The sequence below is a fragment of the Podarcis erhardii genome, assembly GCF_964252035.2.
Source record: "Podarcis erhardii genome assembly, chromosome: 3".
Classification (NCBI taxonomy): Eukaryota; Metazoa; Chordata; class Lepidosauria; order Squamata; family Lacertidae; genus Podarcis; species Podarcis erhardii.
In genome coordinates, this window is record NC_138507.1 from 62083141 (window position 1) to 62089140 (window position 6000).

The window sequence follows — 6000 nt, forward strand, 5'->3', positions numbered from 1 at the left end:
AGCAAGATAATACAAAACTAACAATAAAATAAGTTTAAGGGTAGACAATTAACATTAAAAAGACAGCTACTTTTAAGAAGTTGGACCCAAAACAAAATATTGCAGTGTGGAGTGTTCCTGCTCAAGCAGGGTTCCTGCCAGCCAGCCATACCCTTTCTTAGGATATTCCACTCCATTTCCCATCTCCTCCCAATTCCATCTCTCAGCATTTTGTAGTCACTGGGCAAGCCTAGACCTCAATGAGCTGCTGGATGGATCCTTGCCGCATTTAGAGGTTGCTTTCCTAAACGTTCTTTTTGTGTACTTGGGGATGGTTTCTCCAAACCTATTGTTGCCTCCCCTGTGCATAAGTAGAGAAGGACCCACAGCGAATGAGTTCACTATTACCAAGCAGCATCTTGTTTGTTTGTGTGTGTGTGTGTGTGTGTGTGTGTGTGTGTGCAGGATCAAATCTTGTTTCCATATGCAGATTGCCCTCACCCTATCAGAGTGTCTACAAGCATACAGAGAGGATTTCTGAATATAAGTTAAATCATATAATCATTTTTTTGTAGGGTTGAGGTTTACTTTGTAAATCTGTTTGTTTTCTAAGGTACTGTACTTACTTAGGAAATCCACTTGGAGACACTCTAACACAGCAACCAGCTCGAGTCTGACTTTTCACCAGCTATCTGTAATGCCCCAAAAGTATGGTCTCCATGCTGATAATGTCTACAAATCTGCATACATTCATTTGATGTCATGAAATGTTTAACTGGAAATTACACAGAAAAGAGAAACACTCATATTTTATGATTAGTAATGAAACCAAGCCACATTAGTCGGTACTTATCTCCCCCCCCCAACCCCCCCCCAAACTGTAAGGCTATTTTAAATTATTTTGGCAGGCTTTTATGGGAATTTGAAGGTCATATGCTGCTTTCTTGTTATCAATATATATCGTAATATGGAATTACTGCTTATTTTTGATACTGTGATTTGGTTATCTTGGTAGATTTTATTATTTTGGAAATCAATTTGCAAGTCAGGCAAATTATGAGTAATGGTGTGGCATCATAGAAATTATCTGCTTTTCAGCTCAAATTCTTTATGTGTCTACTCAGAATTAAGACCCATTGAATTAACTTCCAAACAAGTGGGTCTGTATCCAAAGCTGTAATGCTGTTCCCATTTACCTGGAAGTAAACCCAGGTGAACTCAGTGGGCTTACTTCTGAGTAGGCATGCAGAGGTGTGCACTGTTGTTGAGAGATGAAATCCCCTAGGCACTGGCTTTCTTATCGGATGCATGAACAGTGGTGCTATTTCTTTGCTTGTGGTGTATCATTCAGTTGAAGCAGTTGATAACATAACAAATATGAAACATTTTGCAATACTCTCGTTTTCAGAAATGTACAGTACAAAAATATTAGATAATAAGTCTTAAGGTACCTGATAAAAAGCAGTAAGGTACCTGATAAAAAGGCATGGCTAGATGGGAGAAGGAGAAGGAGTTTTAACTTGGGGGTATAAAGAATGAGAGTAAATCTTTGTGTTGGATCTCATATCTCAATCCTAGTAGACTCTGATGTCTTCCAGAGCAGCTGTCTAAACTTTTTTTTAAAGTAATATTATAGCTAGACCAATGATTTAATGTTCAATTTTTAAATATATATTTTATATGATTGCAGGTGGAATTCATTTTCTCTCACATATCGGGAAACTTCGAAAAACCATATAGTTATAGAACTCTCCTTATAGGGAATTAGATTACATTCACCTGATCCAGCAGCTGGGCTAAACACCCCTATCCCCAAAGAAAATGGATATCCTTGTTGCCGAGGGATGCGGAGAGGAATTGATATCTGTGCTGTGAAAAGATTGCCAGTTTGCAGTTATTAAAACAAAACAAAATACAACAAAGCAGGCACTACAGTGCTGCAGATGGAGAGCACAGATCCTAGAGCTATTTCCAGAGGAGGGAACATCCGTCCATTCATTGAAAAGTTAGGGCAGGCTGCAAGAGCAGGAATAACTTTTTCAGGCTTTGTTTTTCCTTTAAAAAACATTGCCTGACTGCTCCTGCATCGGAATGGTGCAGTGGAGTGTTTGCAGCCTCGAAAGAAGCCAAATTTAAAATAAAATGGGATGATGTTGCAAGTATGTTGCTTATCACAGTGATATTAGTAGGTGCCACCAGTGGCGTAGCGTGGGGGGTGCAGGGGGGGCCGGCCGCACCGGGCGCAACATCTGGGGTTAGGGCAAATCCACGGGTTAGGGGGCGCAAATCCACGGGTTAGGGGGCGCAAATTACTTTCCTTGCCCCGGGTGCTGACAACCCACGCTACGCCACTGGGTGCCACTAGCCAGGAAGTGCTCATAACACCCATATAATCACATTCCTCCAAACAGTAGACCCCAAACAAAGTACATTTTTTCACATTGGCAGGTTCTTCTTGTTTGAGACCTGGGAAAATGTGATTGCTGAACCACAGAACGCTTCCTTGAGAGAAAGACTTTTGAATTTCCCCTCCCAAATTACTCAGTTAATCAAGTAGCAACTGTACATTAATTATACAACGAAAAGAGTGTTTGCAAAAGCCCTAACGTATCTACTCCAAAAGTTGTAGAAGCATCCCCTACCCTGATGTCTGAAACAAAATATAGATTTGAAACAGAGTTTGTTGAAGCATTGTGGAGCTACCAGACTGATTGAATAGTTTTATCTCTGCATTTTGTCAGTAATAGTTATTGGTGTTGATAGAATATAAATAAATGGATATTATAATAGTTTTTTATTGCAGGATGGCAAGATCACATACAGTACTGTATAGTAAATCAAGTATTTGCTATATGTTCTGGTCAAGAACACTGTAAGAAAATGAGTAAACTGTTATGTGTGCACTTTGATCAACCTGTCTTTGATGATTTCAAAAGCGAAGCCCTCTATGTTTCTTTCTTTTGTTTCTATCTTAAATATAGGCAGTGAGCAATATAATACTTGATGAGTTCATGAGAAATTTTCCCTATGCAAAAAAATAATACTTCCAGTACTCTGCTTGCTGTTTTTTCTTTCACTTTTCATTCTGCCATTTCAAAATAAAATATAATCTATACCATGTTACTGCATTCGACCATGTTACTTGCATTTTAAACAAATGCATTCTGATGTTGACATTAAGATCTCGAGTTGCACTTTTCTAAATATAACTGTATATTTATATTCCATTGAAATCTTAAATTGGGAAGAAAATTACATCCAGCCACTTTTGTGACCTACTGGAGTACTATTTTGAACTAATTTAAAATGTTAAGCAACCCTGCTCTTTTCTGCAATTGGAAATGCCTTTAAAATACTTTTTTTAAAATTGGCAGCCTGTGGGATAACTAGCACCCTAAATAAAATTTCAACTTTTTGTGATGTTTATGAAATTATCCTTAAACTAGTGTTGAACTGTACCGAAAAGCTATACAGAAGACTGAATGTTCTGATGTTGATGAGCCATGAACTTTGTGTATAAATTTAAACTGAAAAATGATTGCAGTAACATCATTCAAAGGAACATTTAATGGCTATTTTAAAAAACCCCTAACAGTGGAACTGGCAAAATGAAAGACAATTCAGACATAATGCTTGGCAGTACATTTTGGTGATAATATACCCACAGAAATCAATGCGTCTACCCTGAGTAGGACTTAGTAGATTACAAGCCATTTTGAATTTCTCCCATAGGAATACAGGAAGCTGCTGTATGTTGAGTCAGATCAATGGCCTATCTAGCTTAGTATTGTCTGCACTGACTTACAGCAGCCCGCTGGGGTTTAAGGCAGTAAGACTTTCCCATCCTACTGGATATTCTGAGGACTGAACCTGGGAACTTCTGCCTGTCAAGCTGAAGCTCTACCATTGAACTACAGCCCCTCCCAGAGATGTATAGTATATTTTTGGTTTGTGAGTGCATACAAATAAATTATGCACAACAAACTGTTTTTGCACTGTTTTCCCTTTATACTTTTTTTCCAGTTGCCCAAGCAAGGCGTGCTTAATTTGATGCATGTGAATTTATTATTATTATTATTATTATTATTATTATTATTATTATTATTTGCTTTTTCTGGTATCTGAAAAGTTTTAATGAGAGAAAGTAAAGGATTTAAATCAAATGGATATAATCTGAATCCTGAGGAACTTGGTTACTTTGATAGCAAAGGCAGGCAGCCTGCTACAAATATTTAAGTTGCTATGGCCAGGGAAACGTTTCTTGAATTAGAATCCATGAGCTAAAAGTCCTGACTTCCTATGGCCAAGGCTGAGGAATCTTGTTGGGAAGCTAATGAAATTTCATGCACTATTTCTGTTGCCTAATCAGCTAATCAGCATTTCTGTTTCAATACCTGAAATGGGAGGAAGAAGTTATCATGAAACGTAACTCTGTGCTCAGTGTTCAAGCTGAGCTAGCTGTGAAGGGATTCCATGGTCACTTGATGACATTTTAAGTAAGGGATGGGGGGCACAAGCTAATTCATTCTCACTGTCTTCTTCCTGGCTCGCTCGGTCCAGGCTCCTTTCAGCCTTATTCATGAGCTGATCAGTGGGAGAAGAGAGGAAGAAAAACTTATTTGCATTATATCTTTGCATCTAAAAGCTATAAATTACGGGAAACTATAAATGTTCCTCCTTAGTAAATGTTACTGCTCATAAAAGCCGCGTTTGCATCTGTGCCCTTATTGAAATTTCTCCTGGCTCCAAAATAGATGCAGCAACATTATTAAAACTTATGGATTCTAATAGCATATAGAAGGACGATCTTTTGTCTCCAGCCTTCTCCTTGATGTATTGTCGTCCCCTGGCATGAGATCAGGCAGACCTTAAATTAGTGGGCCTAGAAATGCTGCAGGAAATCAGATTGGGTTGCTTGTAAAACAACAACAACAAAAAGTCCTGCTCAGGTTTTGCAAGCAGAATCAAGATGATGTGCACTGCCCACCTTGAGGAGGCTGCTACCCAATTCTGCTTCCAGCATCCTGATGATGTCAAAGAAGGATCATGGCAGGGAAACAGCAGCACTGCCCCTTTGCCGCCTGGACACTCTGTTCACACTGACCAGCAAGACTGGCAGTTCCTATCCACTTGGCAGATATGAACACTGAAGTTATTTTTTCCTATTAGTTCTTATGGGGTGTGTGAAAAAAGAACCATGAGGATGAAATTAGAGGGTGGGGGCTCAAAGTCACTCTACTGTGAATGCTCCATGGGGATGGCTTTCAGTGCCCACCTCCCAGTTTGCAACCATTGGGTGGGATACACCTAAGGAGTCCTATCAGCGGCCCTGTGCAAGGATTTCTTGCTTGCACAATGGGGCTTTCCTCCCTCTTCCTACTCATGTGTCTCCCACCAGTTTTAAGTGTACATAGCCCAAGACAGTCAAAATAAGGAAGCTGTCAGGGCTGCTGGTGAGTGATTAGTTGGCCAACTGATCCACCAGTTCACCAGCCAGCCAGGAAGCTCAGCTAGTACATGACTAACAAGTTTCTCAGTTTGAGAACCTAAGAGGATCATCAATGTGATGAGTTCTGGCTTGCCTGAAGGTGTGACTCGTCTCCCTTCTCTCCCACCCCCATGGCCAGCAAGGCCAAGCAGGGGACTGAGGGCAACAGGAGGGCTGGCATGCACTATGCTGTCACCACCCCTTCCACACCATTGGTGGCCTCAGCAGGGAAGCCATGGCCTGAGTTGACTGGAGGTGGCCACCTGGCCTAGAACTCTGCCCAGGCGGGGGGCAGTGAGGTCCTCATGGTGCTGCATCCATGACTGAAGGAGCAGCAAAGGCGCACCAGGGAACAGGTTGCCAGGGTCACAGAGACAGGAAGCAAAGGGAAGCCCATGTTCTCAACCAAAAACACTGGCACCATCTCCATGGGAACCTGGGGGTCTGGGCACCCACAATTATTTTTTTACCTCTGCCCCTGCCCCCGCTGTCACACACCCCACCACGCACTGCTACCACCCAGTCTTTGCCCC